The sequence below is a fragment of the Camarhynchus parvulus genome, chromosome 2, assembly GCF_901933205.1.
Source record: "Camarhynchus parvulus chromosome 2, STF_HiC, whole genome shotgun sequence".
Taxonomy (NCBI): Eukaryota; Metazoa; Chordata; class Aves; order Passeriformes; family Thraupidae; genus Camarhynchus; species Camarhynchus parvulus.
Window position 1 is genome coordinate 149,137,465 of NC_044572.1, and position 21,065 is coordinate 149,158,529.

At 43.1% G+C, this 21,065-nt stretch overlaps 1 protein-coding gene across 3 annotated transcripts in view; it reads right to left on the reverse strand.

The window, feature by feature from the left end:
- TSNARE1 (t-SNARE domain containing 1) overlaps positions 1-13,198 on the reverse strand; it is a 441,704-nt gene extending 428,506 nt beyond the window's left edge. For 2 of the 3 annotated variants that reach the window (XM_030944149.1, XM_030944147.1), the window contains exon 1: positions 13,102-13,198. The gene's annotated coding sequence lies outside the window, so the exon portion shown is untranslated. The remainder of the gene's footprint in view (positions 1-13,101) is intronic. The other variant, XM_030944148.1, reaches the window with a different exon arrangement.
- Between the last annotated feature and the right edge of the window lie 7,867 nt (positions 13,199-21,065).

Here is a 21,065-nt window from a genome sequence, read left to right on the forward strand (position 1 = left end):
TAGAGAAGAATTTCTCAGCTTCCTACAACATACTAGAAAAAAAACCACCCAGGAAATCTCCCTCAAGAAAAAAAAGAAGTCAGGAAATACTCAAGAGATAAGTGAATTTTTTGAATTGACATAGAGCACAGGATTTAGAGGCCAAGAACTCCAGGATCCAAAGGCACAGGGAAGCACATAACGACACCAGCCAAAGTTGCCATTACTAAGTTGCAACATGAAATGCTGAAGCCAAGCCTTAATGATTTACCATCAGGAGAAACACAGGGAGGATTCATCACCACATTTGCATATAAGGACACTGCTTGCTCTTCTTTTCAGCATGTTTTTCCCTGACCATCATCCAAAAGAGAGATTCTTGAGCTAAATGAAGCCTGTGGCTCTCTAGGCAATTCCTAGACTACTTGTAATTAAAGGCACCATTAAGCCTTCAGAGAAGCAGATGCCAATCCATGTCAAAAGTTACACAGCTGAGCAGGGTCTAATTACACTGAATTCAAGAGATACATCACATCCCCAACAGATGTCATTTTATAGAAAGCTTTTTCCATATCTCACAATCTTAAGATCCTTTGAGAGTTTCTCGCCCGTATTATCCTTTTTCTTTAGAAAAGACCATCCAGATTCATCTGCTTGCAAGCTTAAGATGAGGTAAGTGGCAAACAGAAGAAAAAAGACATTGATGTGATGAGGAAGCCAATTAAAAAAAATTAAAAGTTTACATGGAGAAACAATTTTCCTTCCTTCCCATTTCACACTTTTTTGATGGTTGGATGATATTTTGGGCTCCCTTTTTTTTGCATGTTTATTCAAGGTCTGTACAGCCAAGCAACTGCACATTCTTGAGAACTGGTAAATGCTACAGCACAGTTCATCCATTTTCAAAAAAGAGTTTTATGAACAATTTAAAAAAACAATTCACAGCCATGAAAAGAGTTCTTGCACAGCCTGGCCCAGGTGGCAGAACAACCCAAAATATCTTTTGGATTAAGACACTGATCAAGTTTTCTCCCCTGCATTTAAATGGGAAAAGAGAGTCCAAATAAACTCAGAAGCAGCCATCATAGAAGATACTAAAAATATTATCATCTAAACACAGAAAGGTCAAAAAATAAATTCTTAACTGCCTTCTCAAGATAACGCAGAAAGCACATCTATTCTTAAGCATCCACCAAGGCCAGTGAGTTTGGGAAAAAGACAGATGGGAGAATATTTAGGAGAATATGTTCTCTGAATACTTCCACAAATAGGCTACCAAAAGTCAAGAGAGACGCTGTGTCACAAGAGATGCAGAAGTCACAGGAGCATTTCTTGACATTGCCCTCCAGGAAAGAGATCTTCTCGAGCTGAGAGAGAAGTCTTTATTACTTGTTCCCATGGCATTGCCTCCAGACACTCATCCTATAATTTTCTGATATGTTTAAACAAAATGGCCCCATGGCCATTTTGTGGAGTGACAGATGCCACTTTTTCAGCCTTTCCCACCAACATGGTGATGATCATCACAAAGAATGACAGTGATACAAGAATCATCACAGGTCTGTGCTGAACTTCCCTTTTACTGGTCCCATTTCCCTGCCTTTTCAGCTGCTGCTGTAACCTTAAAGTTGTTGGAAAGCTTAAACAAATCATAGAAAAAAGAAAAATGAATTTAAAAAATCCTAAATCATAACTATCAGCCTGAAAATCAAGGGAAATTTTAGGGGTAGGAACACTTCTGCTATGAAGATAGCTGAGACAGTTGGGGCTGATCAGTCTGGAGAAGAGAAGGCTCCAGGAGACCTTCGAGTCTCTCCCAGTACCTAAAATGGGCCTACAGGAAGGGTGGAGAGGGACTTTTCACAGGGGCATGAAGTGATAGGACACAGGGGAAATTAATTAAATTGAAGGAGAGTGGGTTTAATTTGTTATTAGGAAGAAATTCCTCCCTGTGAGGGCGCTGAGGCTCTGGCACAGATTTCTCAGAGAAGCTGTGGATGCCTCTGGAAGTGTCCAAGGCCAGGTTGGATGAGGCTTGGAGCAGCCTGGGATAGTGGAATGTGTCCCTGCCCATGGCAGGGGTTTGGAACAAAATGGTCTTTAAGGTCCTTTCCAACCCAAATTATTCTGAGATTCTATGAATCAAGGAAAGGAAGATAATTAAACACCAGTGGTGGAGAAATAGACCAAAGCACAACACTTGCAGCAAATACCCAGTGAGTGGATTATCTATGAGTAAACAAATGGGAAACCAACCAGGTTTATGGTTTCTCCTGAGGTGGAGGGGCAAGTAGACACAGCAAGTGGTAGATGAAGTGCCAGGAGGTGAAAGGCACTTCTGCGGAAAATGAGGGGCCGTGTACTTGCTCTTCAGCAGATGGAGTGTGGAGAGCAGATGGAGATGTTCCTTCTCAGCATCGTGCTTTAGCCATTTCTTTTGTGACATCCTGGCTGGTGTCCCCATCAACAGCAAGGCCAGTCTTCGTGGTGTAACCAAAAGTAATGGAATAAACCACTAATGCTCGAGTTCTCCAGTCACTTTCATTTGGCAGTACAATGTTAAGGGTTGGACTTGATGATCTAAAAGGTCTTTTCCAACCAAAATGATTCTATAATTCTGAACTGGGCCATGAGAAAGGATGGAGCACCTGTCCTCTCAGGAAACACTGAGAGAATCTGGATTGTTCAGCCTGGAGAAGCAAATGCTTCAGGGTGACCTAAATTGGGGCCTTTCAGTACATGAAGGGGGGGGTCTGCAAGACAGCTGAAGAGGGACATGGAGTGATAGGACAAAGAGGAATGGCTTCAAACTTAAATAGAGCAGGTTTAGCTTAGACATTAGGAAGGAAAAATAGAATTATTATAGATCACTAGAACATAAAATTCACCACCAGAGAGTAATGAGGCCCTGGCACTGGCTGCCCAGAGAAGCTGTGGCTGCCCCAACCCTGGGAGTGTTCAAGGCCAGGCTGGACAGGGCTTGAAGGGATCTGGTCTAGTGGAAGATGTCCCTGCCCATGGCAGGGGGTTGGAACATGATGATTTTTAAGGTCTCTTCCAACCCAAACCATTCTGTGATTCCCTAACTTTTATATACATACTCTGACAAGCACCAGAATATCAATGTACTATATCCCAAAACCCCCTGTGAGAAGCAGGTGTCCCACAACCAGATGCACAAAGACTCAGTTCTTGCTTCCCAAGTATCCTGTGCCCAGCCAGCAAATGCCACAGTTTGCTTCCAACATAAATCTGTTGCGCTCCAACAGATGGATGTGCCACATTACTCTGCCGTTGTTGAAGAAATTTGGACCATAATTAACAGAAAAGTGTCCTTCAGTCAACAGTGGCCTGATTTTAGTCACTTTAATCCAAAAATTAGATCTATATCGTTCATTGCATGAATTTGCCTTTCTATTTTAAGGATTTCTCACCATCTTGACTGCAAACAAAGCATAGGGTCTTGTTTGCAGTCAAGTCAGAGCAAAACTGATGAATGCCAACACAGCTGGATCTCAACAGCCCTTTCGCTAAATGGCTGTGTAAAACTCAGGGGAGTGTCAGAGATTACCACGGAAAATACAGCAACACACCTGTAGGTGTCCAATCAGAAGTTATTTCATGGAGAGGGAAACAATTCCAGGTGCAGAGGAAGCATGCAAAGGAAAGCACAGATAGCAGAGTTGGCATTAGTGCAGCTGCCTTTACTGCAATGACCCTAATTGGCATTTCCAGATGTGAGGCAGGAAAATCAGCTGACAGGAGCATCTTTGCCTATAACCCTAGAAAACCTAGGTTGAAGAAGATACAGGGCTCTATACAAGTCATATAAGAAAAAAAAAATTTCAAAAGCCCTTCTTCTTTGTTTTCCACATATTGGGCTGGTTAAAGCAGTCCACGTTCTCCCGTTGCTACCAGCAGCATTTATTTATCACCATCCTCAATTCTGAAAGCAAACTCCAAGTGATAACGCACAATCTCCCTGCAAAACCAAACTGAGACGGATGGAGGACAAGGGGTATAATTTAAGACAGTTTACATTGCTCACAGTACCAGGAGCACTGCATTCAGGCTGCAGGAAAGGTCATTAGTAAATTGAAGGCAGCAGAAGATAAGAGAAAAGTTTACAAACAACATTTCAAGAGGAAAAAATGTTCTCATTTGGCCACTTAGGGAAAAGAGCAACCAGAGAGAAAGTCTGGGTGTGCAAGAGCCTTCCTCACTCCAGGCAGAGGAGTGAGCTCATCTCCAGTGCTCATGATGGAGCACACAAGATCTGCATGAGTGCCATCAATAGTAGCACCCAGTGTGACAGGAACCTCCTCCTTGGCAAAGTCATCCATACCAACAGAACAGTTTGGAGTCATCTCCTGCCTCCCAGATGGCTCGTTCCTGTTGGTGCAGAAGTCTGGGGAGCCAGGATCTCCCTGCAGCAGAGTGCAGGGGATTGCTGCCCTGAGCTGGCTATATTTCAGCTTTCAGCCTTTTTGCGAATGCTCCAGGAGATAAGCACTGAGATACAGGAGATAAGCAATGTAAAGAGTTCACTTCTTCCCTCCTGAACACTATCATCTGATGAAAATACAGCTTCTCAAGTAAAGGAGAGGCTCTTTAAGTTGTTTTTTTTTGGAAGAACACGATGGAAGTCTGCACTGCCTGTAGCCTGGTCTAGTGGAAGTTTCCCTGTCTATGGCTGTGGGTTGAAAGGGACATCAAAGACCATCCCATTCCAACACCAAACCATTCCATGATTCCATGATTCTATGTCATCAGCAGACAACTGACACACATTGGCTTCAGTGGATTCTCCATGGTTCAAAGTCCAGTTGGGAGAAAGGTCTTTCTTGTGAGGAGACACTGTGGGAGGCAGGCCTGGTTAGTCTGGAGGAGACTGAGAGGGAATCTCATCAATCCACACAAATATCCCCAAGATGGGAGCCAAGAGGATGGTGCCAGGCTCTTTTTATGGTGCTCAGCAACAGGACAAGGTCAATGGCCATAAACTAAACCACAGCAAGCTCCACCTCAACCCGAGGAAGAGCTTCTTTTCATGGAGGGTGGAACAGCAGCCCAGGGAGGGCATGAATCCTCCCTCTCTGGGGACATTCCAAACCCACCTGGATGTGTTCCTGTGTCACCTTGCCTTGGCAGGGGGTTGGACTGGATGAACTCCAGAGGTCCCTTCCAACCCTGAAGATTCTGTGACTCTGTGAATATATGAAGAAGCTCAACCTAGCAGGACAGGCTGAATCTCACCCTACTTTCCCTTCTAAATTTGGACTGTCCACATGGACACACTTGCCTTGAAACACCTGAGGATCTCTAAAACACAGGTAGCCACCCTGACCTCACAGAGGTGCTACTTTTCACAATAGAGTTCCTTAACATTCTCATTAGAGCCAGGGGAGGAGAGGGCATACACCAGATATATGGAATGTTAAATAATTCAGTTATTTTGCATCAGGAAGATTATGGACAATGTCCTAAATGTCCAACTTTCAGAACTTATTGAAAAAAAAGATATCCCTTCTACTCTTTTTTTGGTCAATACAAGGCTTAGCAGCGATAAACCCACGCATCTCTGTTGTGCATAAACTGAGGACTGCAGAAATCAATGGTGAATCCCCACCCATGTCCCCTACAAAAAGCTTCCTGCCATGACAACCCCTGTTCTCCTGCTCCATATCCCCATGACGCTTCTGTCACAACCTCTCCACACCCTCCCTGTATCCATGGACACACCCCCCCTCAGCTTCAGGACTCATCCATGCCTCAATTTGTTCTCCAAAGCATCCAGAGAGGCAGCAAACAACCCACATGGGTAATCTAGACCTAGTCACATGTTAACTGATTGACTGCACAATACCAAAAAAATAGATAGTGAATTTGCCTGAGTTTTCCCTGAGGACACTGAGATATTAAGTCCTTACGTGCTTGGTGAATACATACATTGATGGTTGGGTGGAGGATAAAATCAGTGAACTGTATTTTCTTCCTCTGATGTGATTAACTCAACCAACCTACTTCAGCGGAAGAGGCAGAAAGACAACGACAAAAGAAAGCCTTAAAGGAAGTGAGAGACTTCAAACTATCAAAAAAGTAAAAAAAAAATATTTATGTAAACAACACAGTGGTGCTCATCTGTTCTCACTTTCAGACCTGGGCCCCAAATATTCTGTTTGTATTTAATTTTCTGGCTCGTCAAGTAGAAAAATAACTCACTCCTGAAGCTTTCAGCTTTATTTACACACTTGGCTAGGACTGAGCTGAACACTCAAACCTGTCATTGAAGGTTTCAGGTGCTCCCAGCTCCCATTTACACTCCATGAAGGCTTTGCTCTCCACATCACAGACAACCAGAGAATCATTAAGGTTGAAAAAGACCTCCAAGATCATCAAGTCCAACCATTAACCCAGCACCACCACCACGTTCACCACTAAAACACATCCTCAAGTGTCATATCCACATTTTTTGAACACTTCCAGAGATGGTGACTCTACCACTTCCCTGTGCAACCTTTGCTAATGCTTAACAACCCTGGCAGTGAAGAAGCTTTTCCTAAAATCCAATCTAAACCTCTCCTGGCTCAACTTTAGGCCATTTCCTCTCATCCTGTCACTTGCTACCTGGGAGAAGAGACTGACAACCACCTCACTACAACCTCTTCTGAGGTAGTTGTAGAGAGTGATAAGGTGAGCCTGCATTTCTCCAGGAGAGAATCACATTGCCCAGAAGAAACCATCCTCCCTCCTACCACATCAGCCACGGTCCCACCATGTCCCAGTAGCAGAAACTCAAACTCTTCAGCAGGGAATGCAGCAAGATTAATTTAACCCAAGAGAAAGCACAAGCTGCTTCATAAGAGTTGAAACTGCATCTTGTCTATCCAAAATCTAAGCATTTTTTAAAATTAGTCTTGGTAGGGTTTTGTTTGTAAAGCATCAGACTCTGATGTTGGGTTTAAGACACCAAGGCCAAAATGTTGGACAGGGCTGAAATCCATGAATTCACCTACAAGAGGGTGGAACCCTGACTTTTAGTGGCCTAAAATTATGCAAAAAGTCATCTTTAGGCTGCAGCTCTGTGATGAATTAGCTCTGACAAGGGAGGGAACTCACAACCTCCCCACAGCACTCCCTCCCTACCCCACACCACGGCTGCCTCTCCTCTCTCTTGCAAATACAGGGACCAGCAGCTAGAGCTGTAAATCAGATCAATGAAACATTCAGTTAAAAATAAGAGCCCAAACCTCCTCCATTGCAGGAGAGCCTTTCGGATCACAAATGATGAAAGCACATTTCTAAAAAAAGCGAGCTGAGTTGACAGCAATTTCTGAGAAGGTGGCAAAATAAACAGCCCTGAGCCCAACCAGCACAACAAGGGCTGGGCTGCTCCAAGCTTTGCTGGGGCTCCAGAATAACCCTGGAAGTGGGAAAACAGGCCTCAACACCCCCAGTTAGTGTCTACCTGCATCAAAGATTGTGCCTGGCTCCCATCCTGGTGATGCTGTAGGAGCAGGACATTCAGAGGACACCACCACCCTCTATTGTGAGCTATTCCTTGGGCATCTCCTTGCCCACTGGGCTGTGTTATCCCTGCCTTGTAGCTGGTAGACAGGGAGAAAAAGTCAGGATGCAGATTCTGGGGTCAAGAAACATCATCCTTGTAGTACCCACAAGCACTCAGCCTGTGGCGCTGGCTGAAACTGTGAGGGAAAAGAGAAGCAACATCCCTGAGGTTTCTTACAACTATTTTTATGATTGATGCAGGGAAAGAGGAGAGGGAGTGGGGAGTAAGTCTTTTTCTCCCCTTTTTTCATGTCATCTAAGCACCAACTAACAAAAAAACAGATGTTTTCATCCTGCAACCCAGATGGATGTCCCTCTGCAGCAGGGGGATGCGCCACGGCATCTCGCCTCACATTTCCAATGCCCGGATTCAACACAGCCACTGCAACTTTTAATGCCTTTTACAAACATCTAATTCACTCTGTATTAATCCCTCAGAGCAGCTACTCCCTCATTTTACCCTTGGAGACATCAAGCTAAAATATTCATCGGCTTGAGCACAAAAACCTACAGCTCTAAGCAGTTGTTGAGGACAGAGGACGTGCTGTTACCCAGTTCTCTGATATATACAGCAGTATAACACCATCCTTGCAATAAAAGTACAGAATGAGCCTCTAAAGATGCCTTTTTACTAGATGTTTGTAAGTGGATTTAGGTTTAATGACAAGCTCCTCTTGCTTATTTCCTGCTTTTACTCATCCTTCTTTTTGGGGGGAGGGTGGCTGACAGGGGCTGTTCTTTCTCAAGCTTAATATTAAATAAAAGAAACCCAAAAATATATTGAAAATGCCCTCTTAAGTCATGGCACAAGGCATATTTCATATGAATGTAGCTGAAAACCTCCAAACTATCAAAAAGCTATTTCAATAAGGGATTTCCACTCACTTGAGACATTCAAGGCATTGACACAACTTCTAAAAAGATTAATCTCTTCCAAGTATTTTAACTCAATTAAATTGACAAAATCTCCAGCACATGAAGGTGACAACAACCCCACGGACCACATTTCAGTCTCCCCAGGCTACAGAGGGTTCCCCAGAGCTCACTATTTCAGGGAGAGCTTTCAGGCAGTCTCTCAGCTGACTCTTGCAGGCCATGTCCAGATATGCCCAGAAATCTTTAGTATTGAAGGAGCAAACCACAGAAGTGAGCATTAACTCGTGTGTGCATTCCACATCTCAGCCACAACAAATCACAAACACGGAACAGGACCTGACACACACTATTTAATTTGACCTTTGACTATGACAGAGCCAAAGCAAGGTGATTCCAGCCTGTAAATATTCGTGACTCCACCAGCACTGAAGATGTTTAGCCTTCAAACCTTGAAGGGAAGCAAACAACAGCATCAAATCCCTGCAGTTGTTTCACCTTAAATAGACAGAAGGGAGGTGCTGACACTGAGGTGATGCTTTGCAGTTCAGCAAATGTGTTCAACTGCCAGGCTTGACTAAGCTCTGGATGCAGCAGGAGAAGTAAAGAGAAGCCACAGTCCTCTCACCTCAGCCAAAGCATCCTGGAGCTGCAAAATTCATAGGAGGGACTCCTGGTTGAATGGGATGTTACTGTGCTTCAGTACAGCACAGCAAGGAATGGACCTGCATCATTTTCATTTTTAATGTTCAAAAAGATTAAATTAAAGTAGTCAAGGAAATCACAAATATAGAAAGATACAACAATTGTAATCAAGGTGGCAAGAAACTGGCAATGTGCTCACCACTGGAACAGTTTGGGAGTTACCCAGAACCAGTTCAAACCCTTGATCAAGGCATTTCTTTGCATCAACCTCCTGCAGTAGGCAGATAAAATGTAGCTGTTCCATCTACATAAAATGTGTTTAGATACATAAATCCTTGAAAAGTGGCTTTTTATTTTGAGGCAAAACCAGAAAAATTATACGCTGCATTAAATGTTTTCTTCTTTGTCCTCTTCTCGACCGTCTGCAAGATCAATTAAAGTGCTTTTGCATAAAACAGGCAGAGAGGAGCACGTTCCAAAAAATAAATAAATAACAACGCCACTCTTTGCTTTCAGTATGATGCCTGAAGAAAACAAGCATAATGACTTAAAGATTCCCACAGCGAAAAAGAAGAAAATGATGAAGGTTTAATCATACACTTACAAGGCAGCAAAACACATTTCTCAAGTCTTAATATCTCTTGTGAAATTTTAAGCGCTCAGACACAAATATTAGCAACAAGCTGCAGCAAGCTGAGTCGTTTCCCCTGCCCTCACACAGAAATATGTGCAAGTCCCTCCCTTGCACTCACACACACACATTTGCTGTTTCCATCATTTTTCTATTTGCAAAAACATCCCAATGGAACTATGGCCATTTAAGATGTTATGATTTAACACATTTCTCGACTAATGGAGGTCTCTCTGTCCTGGAGCTCAGCAACCTCTCTGTCCAGCTGCATTGCAACATCTGGAAGCACCAGCACGATTTCCCCACAGGCTGACCAGCAACAGGAATCATGGCCTTGGCATGGAGAGACAATGCTCAGATCAACTGGTCCCCCAGTTACCAGTGGGGAGAGGGGGAACAGGGAGAGAGATCACCCCACCAAAAAACCTCAAGATCTACTTTACTCTCCCTCAGAATGCCCTTTATCATGTCTGGACAGGGCAAGGGAGGAACTGTTCCCATCAAAATCTCATCATCATAGGTTCTAAGGAAGAAATCTTTTATACTGAGGGTGGAGAAACATTGGCACAAGTTGTCCAGAGAAGCTGTGGATGTCCCATCCCTGGAAGTGTTCAAGGCCAGGATGGGGCTTGGAGCAACCTGGGACAGTGGGAAATATCCCTGCCCATGGCAGGGGGGTTGGAACTGGATGATCTTTAGTATTCCTTCCAATCCAAGCTATTCTATGATTCTTTGACCCTATCTGGCCCCAGAGACTTGTGGTGGCCTAAGTGGCACAGCAGGTCACTGACCATTTGCCCTTGGGTTATGGGGGCTTTGTTCTGCTCCCTGTCCCTCCAGCTGTGGGACTCATCCCCCCATGTTTCCCTCATGGCAACTGTGCCATATTTTTCCAGCTGCACAGGGGCTTCCAGCTCCCCCTGTTTGTTGCCCATGCTGTGGTGCAGGTGCACTTCAGCTGGGCTACTGTTCCCACACCTCTTTTTGGGGAAGGAGCCCTAATTCCTACATAGCCATTTGCATGGTTTCAAGCACATCAATAACCCTGGTGCCTTTGCTGCTGCAGGGATCTCAATCCCCTACCTGCACTGAGACAGCAGAACAAAGGGCCTCACTCACACAGCACCCCATGATAAGAAAACCCAAAAATGTGCTGGTGACACCAGACTCAGGGCCAGGTATGGAGCTGCTGGATCTTCCTGGTTCTTCCTCGCCATTCCATAGAACTGGTAGGGTAGAGGAGAACCCTACATGTGTTCCTGATCCCTTAACCAGTCAACCTCGCAACAAAACACAAAAGAACTGAGAGGAGAGAGAAATCACTGCTCTACACAATTGAAACAGGAGGAGAACAACTTGCAATAATAAAATAAATCTAAAAAATAAGCCTGCACGAAAAAGAAAAATGAATATCCAAAAAATGAAAACAAAAGTTAAGAGGTGAATAATTCATTCAGTCAATGTGCAGTGCCCCTATTCTACCTGAATTGTTTACATGGAAAGTTCATGGTTTAATCAGAACTGCCGGAACAAGAAAAACCAGAGTCATAAGTACAACATTTATCTTGAGTAAACGAAATAGGTCTCTGGGTAAGGCATTTTCATTTAAAACAGAAAAAAAAATAGGTTGCAGTTTGTGACGTGACCAGCAAGGGGAGTCGGTGCCCAGAGCTTTGAAGGAACCACGCAGATGCAGTTTTGGGTGGAGAAAACTCAAATAAACAATTCTGAGGTAGTGACATTGATAAAACATTGAAGACTGCCAGAGGATGCTGGAAGATGATGGACAAAGAGCAGAAAACCCACTAACCTGGAAAAGAGAGAGGGCTTGAGAGATACTAGAGTAGAAAAATAATCATCTTTTGCTTGGAAATTGGACTTTCTGTCCCTGCTAGACATACTGGAGAGGACGTAATGAAGAGCTCTGAGAGGGAAAAAGGCATAGGACAAATAAAATCAAGCCAGGATGGGCCTTAGGATAAGAAAATAAGGGTTAATCTCAAGGTACTTCTGAGTACAATATTCTGACAGCAACATGAAAAGACTTTGGCCAGTTCCTCTGGTGGCTCTGAGGAGACATCCAGGAGGGCACCAGATGTCTGGGAGAAGATGTCAGAGAACAAGGGCTAACCAGGCACCTTATCCCTGAGCCCCAGAAGCAGGGCAAACAGGGGAAAAAACAAAACTATTAGACACAACTATTAAAAACAACCCTCACAAGGAGTGGGATTTAATAATATTATCCAGCATTTAAAGTCGAATGCCAGCAGTAGGAACTCATTAGGCTCTGTTTGGGGAACAGCAGCAAAATCACTGCTGCAGCTCCAGCCATGCTGGGCTTGTCAACAGAAACGGGGCCACCCTGGGCTCCGGGGCCACCGGGAGGGGCACTCAGAGCTTTCCTTCCTCTGCCCCGCTAATCTCATTAACCTCGAATTTACTCTGTTGTTGGTAATTACTCAGAACGTTAATAGGCACAATTTATGCATATTATTTTCTGAATGTTACAAAATCTCTTCAGCTCTGGGTATGAATTGGGTCTGGAACAAGCCAGCGCTTCAAGTGCTATGAAAAATGGAAGTAGAGAAAATAAAATATTTTTTAAATTTAGGACACCTTTTTTAGGATTTGTTTCAAATTTCTTCAGTATCTTCAGTTTCTTTGTTCAAGATAACCAATCAATTCAGATAAATATATCCATTTTAGATATATCAGAATCATTTTAGATATATCATTTTAGATATATAAGAATCCATCCATTTTACTAATTCTGTTATAACATCCTAACAAGGAAAAACAGACACTAAACCAAAAATACCCAAGAAAATACTTATTTCCTCCTATTAAGCTGGAGCCCATGAAACAACTATTCCAGCCACGATACAAATTACCGTTAACGATATTCCAGGTGGGAAAACCAGATGCAGTTTAAGAAAACTGTTATTGCTGTTAAAGAACTCCATAGGTTTTACAGACACAGTCTGTTGCACCTTGAAAAATGGAACTTTCACTGACCATCTGTTCCTAGCAGAGAACACCCAGCAACTCTGGCTTTGGCCAGAAAGCCCAACTCAAAGTCAACATACCATGAGCAGGGGACATCCCAGAGCTTAATGTACAGCCAAGATCAGATGTCAGAGGGAAAATTTGGATGGAGATCACCCAGTGGTAACCAGTTAAAACAAAGAAACCACTGCAAGAGCAGAAAATGTGATCCAGAGGTGAACATCTGCAAGAGCAAAGCCCACAGAATTCCTACACCCCTATTCCAGAGCCTCCGCTACAACATGCAGCATCATCTCCAATGAGCTGAAAGGATATGGAGAAAACCAACCAAAATCAAAGGAAAAAAAAATGAAATGAAAAGGATTATCAAGGAAAGAAAACAGCAAAAATTACCTCACCCACAATTTTACTCTGCTGTGCTGTGGAGCCACTTGTTGGAAACTTGGCAGCAATAACCCAATGGACCCAAGGCCCAGCTCAGCAGTATTGTTCCTGTTTAGATAAAAGGGAAAATAAAAAGAAAATCAGATGTGAAAAGCACTAACAGGCTTTTATCTGCTCTGTTTCCCTCAGCCTGAAGCTCAGGGATTCCCAAGACTGAGGTTTTAGCTGTATCTTTAGATTCAACTGGGAGTTTTCACACCCTGTGAATTTGTTAAACATATCCATATATTAGGCAAGCTTTGCTTTTGGCCTACACAATGTCTGTTGACAATGGAACACACACAAAAAAAAAAGGAAACAAAAGAACATTTCTTCCTTTTCATTTCAGGGCGAAAACATTAGGGGACACCTAATGAAACACAGCAAGTAATTTTCATTTTCTGCTATTTGTGATTTCACATTATTGTCATTTCCCCCCATTTGGCCATGTCATATTTTACAGTCAGTATTAGCCAGTTAACCTGGTTTTATGATGTTTTTTACTACATTTTTACTACATTTCCTACAAAAAGAAACCCCATGTAAATATAGGGATTGCCGAGAGAGGACCTCACCACTGAGACAACCAAGCGGACCCAGCTGGGCTTTTAAAAAGTCCATTGGATTTTTAAACATTTTCAGGGATGGTGATTCCACCACTTCCCTCAGCACAATGTCCAATGTTTGGCCATGGTTTCAGTGAAGAAATTTTTCTTATATCCAATCCAAACTTCCCCTAGTGCAACTTGAGGCCATTTCCCCTCATCAGGAACAGCATCCATAAGGATCCAGAAACTCAGATAACTCTGGAGACTGTAATGATAAACTCATTTCCCACACAGACTTTCACAACTGTTTGTGGGTTTTTTGCCCAAATTTGGAAACTAATGCTCCAGAAGGAATTTAAGATACTTTTAACACAGTTTATTATACTTTAATAAAAAATAAAAGAGAAAATAAGAAAAAGAAGGGCTTAGGCAACTCAGGTAGAGGCACTTATACAGTGGGCAAAGTACTGAAATAAAAATATTACAGACTTTTTACAGCAATTAATCCTCAAAGAAAGTGTTCTAATGAAAATGCGGATATTTTGGGCTTGCTTTAAGCAGGAGGAACATCACCACACAGGAGAAAGCCTTCCAGACTAACCATGAAAGCCTTCTAATCCCTCCTTATGATGGGATGGTGGAGAAAGTAAAATCACGTGGGATGACATTGGGGCCAAAGAGAGCAGCAACGGATGCCAAAGGAGCTCCTGCCTTGAGTTCTTCTACCGTTAGAAAAACCATTCAATTACCCTTTCCTCCTCTTTGATTACACAGTCAACTTCAACACCCTCAAAAGCCAACACCTCCAAAACATGGGGAAAAAATAATGATTAAGAGCCTTTAAGTTAAAGTGCAGTACCCAGAACCAGCTTTCAAAGACAGGGTAAATAAGGAAGACCTTTAAATTTTAAGATGTTGCTCAGCAGCACCTTGTCATGCCACATCACACAACACTTCTTCCTTGTTATTTCTCTGGCCAAAGGTCAAAATTCCTCTTCCCAAGAGACAAGCCTTCAGATTAAAAGAGTGGTGAAACTTTTACATCCAACTAATTCAGGAACAATCCACATCTCCATCCTGGAGACTTTCCTACATATGATTTATTGCAATTGAAGGTGGGGAGAAATAAATGACAAAATTTGTCTCAAACTGAGGCAGTCCTGCTCCAAATGAAAACAGAATTATTTGTGTAGCACACAGAGTCCAGCGACAAAATCTCACGATGTTCTTGGATGCTAAGGTAGGAGTTTTTATCACCCTCATGTAGCCTTGGGACAAGCATTTTTAAACTGCCTGTACAAGCAAAAAACAGTGGTCACTTCAATTTTTCAGAACAAGCTAAGCCATGGCACATCCCACCCTGCCAAGTGAGGATTCAGTTCCTTAAGTGGAGAAACCTGGTGGTCCAATTTCCCAGAAATATCATTATGCCCCTCTCCCAGAGCACCCAGGGCAGCCCTAGGAGGATGAAAACCAATACTGGAATGATCAAAACCACCCCACATTACACATGAGACTTCTTGCCCATCCATCTTCTCCTTATCTCATCCTCCCACCAGTTCCATCACTCAAACTGATGTTTTCTTCTCCAATTCAATCTTTTTCTGGTGGTTTTTCCTCAGCAGGGCCTCTCCTTTGTGTCCCTTTTGCATTCTCCATAGAGGGATGCAAGAGGGACATGATCCTTGGTTGGCCTCCACTGGGACAATTTCATTATAGGGAGGAATTAATGAAAACTCTGCCCACCTGCAGGTTTAGGGTTTTTTTTTAAGCCATCGTGTATGTAACTCACATGATGTCAGTACAGGAATATCACACTAAGGCTCTGGAAAGTAAGGGGCGGGTTTTCCTCGTTTCTATGGTTATGAGCAATTTCAATGACCAACCTAAATAAAAACGCTGGAAGAAAGTAGGAAGGAGTGAGGTGGGCGTTTAATTTTGATTGACAAGACAGAGCAGAACTAGTTAAGATCTGTCAAATGCTTGCTGAGGATCACAAATCCTCAGCACATTCTACGGCAGACAGAATTAGTCTAAATGCACAGCTTTACAAAAATATTTCTTATCTGCTGAGATCAGAGTTCAGCATTTCAGCTGCCCCACAGAAAGCAGCTGATGTCGTAACTACCAAAGGAACTAAGGTAGGGCCAGAAAAAAATACATTTATTTTAATTATTTGTATTTGATTTTTAAGTATTAACATCTACAATGTCTTAATATGTCTTAATTTTTGTCTCTGACCTATATAAATAAAAATGTTTATATAAGATGACAGCATTCTCAAGATTTTTAACTACTAAGACAATAATTTTAAAGGTATTATCAAAGGCACCACTTTGGAATCACATCTGCATCACATGAAATGTTGTATAAATACAGACTACAGAGATAATTCCTGCAATAAAGACCTTAAAATAGGAGACTGAACGCAGAAGGAGTTGAACACAGATTTGATGGGAAATTTCAGGAAACACAATCTGGAAAGACAAAAACACTGGCATGACAGTCAGCTGTGATGTTCCCTGATACACCACCAAAAAACAAGCTTCGGGGAAAATTAAGAACATTCCTGCAAATGAAATAATCAAGAAGGAAGAATAATGGAGAGGTGGAGACCTGGAGCATTTCAAAGTCAGGAGCAGAGTTCCATCATCTTGGAGGGAAGAATCAATATCTCATCAAGGCACAAGGAAGCATGAGAAAACTAAACCAGCATCTTGTGTTTAAGGCCAGGGAGAGGCAGGATGCACCAAAGGACAGACACAAACAAGATCCAAGATGTGCCTGAACCAAACTCGAAAGATGTTTTTCTTGTTCTCACTTGGCTCTGTTGGGATGTAGGCAGGACACAGTGATCTTCACAGGGCTACACACCCATGAGAGCTTTGCTATTTTATCAAATGATGTTAGAATTTTAAGGAGGGAAAACACTCGGCAAGAGAGGATGAGGTTACAAAAGAGGGAAGTCAACAGCTCCTGAGATGCTTGCCAACAGGATCTGCACTTAAAGCGTGCAGTTTTGGCAGAGAACATTCTCAAAATCTGATATTTAAAAGTCTCATGGTGTTGGAACACGTAATTAAAGTAAAAGGATACAAGTGAACTAAGATCTGATCAACACAAACTTGTATCAAAGTCAGAATGTGTTTCCACAGAGTCTCAGCCACCTGGTTCTTCCATGCTTCGTTCAAAGTGAGAAAAATTAGCCACCAACTACTTTTATTCCCACTCAAAATCATCCCTCTCCAGCCTCTAAAAGGGATGGATTTGTAACAGTCTTCAAGAATGAAAAAAATTCAAAAAACATCAAAATTCACATGTTGTTTTAATTTACTGCCACTGTTCAATTCTAGAGCAATATATTTGTTGTGATATGAACTTTACCTATCAATGCCCAGGCAATGATGGGTGAAGGAAACAAAGAATAATGAAAACACCTACAATTTCATCCTTGCTCCTCAAGAACTGGAATAAATGAAAGAATTGAAATCTTCCATTGAGAAAAGCCCTGAGAAGAGGAAGGACTTGGGGATGTTGGTGAATGGGAAGCTCAACATGACATAAATGGCAATGTGGCTGCTCCATCCCTGGAAGTGTCCAAAGCCAGGCTGGACAGGGCTTGGAGCAACCTGGTCTACTGGAAGGCATCCCTGCCCACAGCAGAGGGTCAGAACAAAATGATCCTTCAGATCCCTTCCAACTCAAACTGTTCTAATACACTACAAATTTACTGCTGCTTCCTTCCTCGTAGTGCCAACATGAACTCAATAGCCAAGAAAATAAACAAAAAAAACCCCAACAAAAATAAGGAATTCATGTGTGATCTGATTTCTTACTGCAAGGTTTCCAACAGCCAAGCCATCCACCACCAAGTTGAAAAGTTAAAGTAGTGTGGAATCAGCTGGCACAAGCTCATTTTTTCACCAGGTAATGCCTTGAAACCTCCCAAACCAACTCTGCTGCCATCAGAGCCGCCTCTTCCTTGGACAGCGCCCAGGAACTGCTCGCAAATGAAATCCAACTGAATTTATTGCTTCTGCAAGCCTGGAAATTTCAGTTACAGAGGTGACGTGACATTTTGTTTCACCAATGCTAATCTAATACCTTTTTAAGGGTGCATACGTTTCACCCTGTTGGCTTCCAACACTGAATTACCAGCTCTGCTAAGCTTCAGAATAAATGAGATGAGTGTGGCCTCCAGGCAAAATCCCTTTGCTGTAATCTTTATTCAAAACACACCGCTCTGGAGCCTTGCATGCATTGCCAAAAATCGCCTTGAGGTTTGCTCTTAAGATGGCAATTTGCATATCAACATTTTGCTGCAGAGCTTACCCAATGTCCCCGCTATTATTTTAATACTCTGCTGTGGGCGGCCCCCTGAGCAGCTCACAGAAGTGCAGGCTAAAAATATTCCTGCCTTCCCCACCGGCTCCACACATGACCACAGCGAGCGCCGGCTTGGATGCAAAGCCGGCAGTGATGGCATCCACCCTCCTCTCCAGGAGGATGCTCAGGCTCCAAAGGTGCTCAAAAAAACATGGCAAAAAGGAGAAAAGTAGCTCTGCATGGATGGAGGAAAAATGCACAGGCGCTGGAGGAGGAAGAGCACAGAAAGAACTGGTTTTACAACGGTAGCAGGAGACGTTTATCCGCGTGCAAGACATTCTTGGGAAAACACATTAAGAGGTAATAAAGCAGGTGAGAGAGGCACTGCCTGGGATTTGAATTTAAGATGATGCTGAACAGAGGAAGGGGAGGAATTCTCAAGCACAGGAGGGGAGCGATGCCAGACGGACGCGAGCACAGCCTGATTCATGCCCCAGAAGGGAGATCCCAATCCCGCTGGCAGCACCATGTTGACGACAGCGCATGAAGAAACATGGATTGCAGGTTTTTCTCCTTGCCCTCCTCCCCCTCGCCCAGCAAACCTCAGGCTCAGAGGTTGTAATTATTTCTGGCAAGGTGTAAACAGGTCTGGGAAATGAAACTGAAAACTGGAGCTATTTATGAGATGCCACGCAGGGAATCGGCACCGGAGCCTGGCTACCAAATCAGCGAGTGCAAGGTCACCCTGGTCTGCTCAGCAGAACTTTGCAAAGTGGTTTTCAGACAGCCAGGCAAAATATCCAGGCTCAGTCTGTCCAGGATGGTGAGTTAATGGAAACCGAGGGTGGAGAACCACCAGAGGACATTGCTCCAGCCAATTTTATCATGATGCTGGTAAGCTTTGAGATGATGCCCATGGAGATGACATCCACTCATGACAACCAGCTGCCTCTCTGGGGTGTGGGGAGAAGCAAGGAGGACATAAAGTCTGTAAGCATCCCTCGACCAAGTTAATGTAGAGGAAAGCAGCCAAGGGACTCATCTGCCTGGAACTGTTCCAGGCCAGATTGGATGGAGCTTGGTCTAGTGGAAGGTGTCCCTGGCCACAGCAGGGGGATTGGAACAAGATGATCTTGAAGGTCCCTTCCAACCCAACCCAAACCCTTCTATGACCTGCATGTAAATGACCAGTGGAGACCACTCATCCCCTTACCCTGCAGGCCACCACTTGCTTCCGAGGACCTGGATTATTGCCTCAAGCCAGGAAGAACCACAAATTTTGAAAAGTAATTTCCTTTCTGCTGGTGAAGGAAAGAAGCAAAAGCCAAAGTGTCCCAGTAGGAGGATCTCACACCCCAATGGAGCTGAAGGAGCCAGCAGCATCTCAAACCCACAAAACAACCACCAAGGAAAATTCAAAAAGTCTTTTTGGTCTCACCAGGAAGGAAAGGAAAAGAGATGGTCAAATTCAGGAAGTACAGGCAGAGATGCAGCGGGTGCCTCTGGGGATAGCAGGATCTCCAGACTATTTTCTGCACACTCTTTATATTCTGTGGTCAAATGCCTCACAAACAGGACTAGGATGCACAACTCTGTTTGAAATTATACTTAAATTATAATTATTTTTTAAATGGAAGGCAAGCACAGTGCAGGAGGAAAAGAGCTGGCCAAAGAGAGAAGAGCACGCCTGAAGACTTCAGAGCCTGTGTGATATCTTTATATGTGAAAGGAAACAAAGGTACACCTGAACAATGTGCAAAGAAATAGAAATTAAAAAAAAATAAAATAAAAAACAGACCTTGGTTTCCATGCCCAGGGAAGAGGATTTTGACAATTTGCCTGTATTCCCATAAGAGGAAAAAAAAACCCCAAACCATCAGAATTCCAGTCTCATAATTGCCCTATGTTTGGGACAAAGGAGACAAAAGCAGAGAAGTTGTGAATGTCCCATCCCTGGAAGTGTTCAAGGCCAGCTTGGATGGGGTTTGGAGCAACCTGGGATAGCAGAAGGTGTCCCTGCCCATGGCAGAGGGTTGGAAGCAAGTCCCTTCCAACCCAAACCATTCTAGGATCCTATGAAACCCACTTGCTTCAGCTCTGAATATGATCAACAGGAAAATATCTGTAGCGAGAGTCTCAGTTTGCTTTTTCAAATTCAAAGGTGTCCTGTTTTACACAAATATTGCAATCCTGTTTTCACCACTTGCTAAGACGTCTCTCCAAAGGGCCGGTTTGAGTACTAGGACAGAATCCATTATATTTTTAGAAAACCAACCCATAGCTATGAAACCTCCCCATGGTGCATGATCAAAACTTAGGAGAGCTTTGGAAAGCACACAGTTTTTCTCTAAAAGAGAAGTGTTAAAAAGCTTTGGACAGCATTTCTCAGGCTTCCACACCCACATTTTGCCACTTACTACCATCTTTGAGCACTTCCTGTTAGTGGAAGCTGAAGGTCCTTAACACTGAGAAATTGAACCTCTACCATGCAGTAGCCTCAACACAATTTAAGCACCACTATTTTAATTATTTTAGAGTTTTACTATATTTATCATTAGTAAAAGTAGATTTAGTAAAATTACTTGATTTTTCACCACCACTGCAGCTCCGGATAGCTTTAAAACCTGCATGGGCTGGTCTGTAAGAGGATAGGGAGGATCAAGAGGTTGGACAAACTTCCCTGATCACAGCTCTGAGCATTCACCATGGCCTCATCCTGCCCACATCAATCCCACAGCACTTTTGGCAGAGAAAAGACTAAAATTTTAAATTCCTTAAAAACAAAGGCCAAAAAAAACCAGAACTAAAAAGCAAACAAAACCACATCCAGTACTATTATATATATTTGAGTTTTATATATATGGTCTTATGCATTATACTACAGAAATTAGTTGTTAATTCAATAACATAAGTATACTTGTAAGCTTAATTTTTCATACTTTTTCCCTGAGCATCCAGAACTTGCAGCAGAATATTTGATAGGACTGACATCAGGGTCACCCCAGCAGCAACAGGCCCTCAGGTAAGGGAGCAGCTGGAGATTACCAGCACACAACAGAAGACAT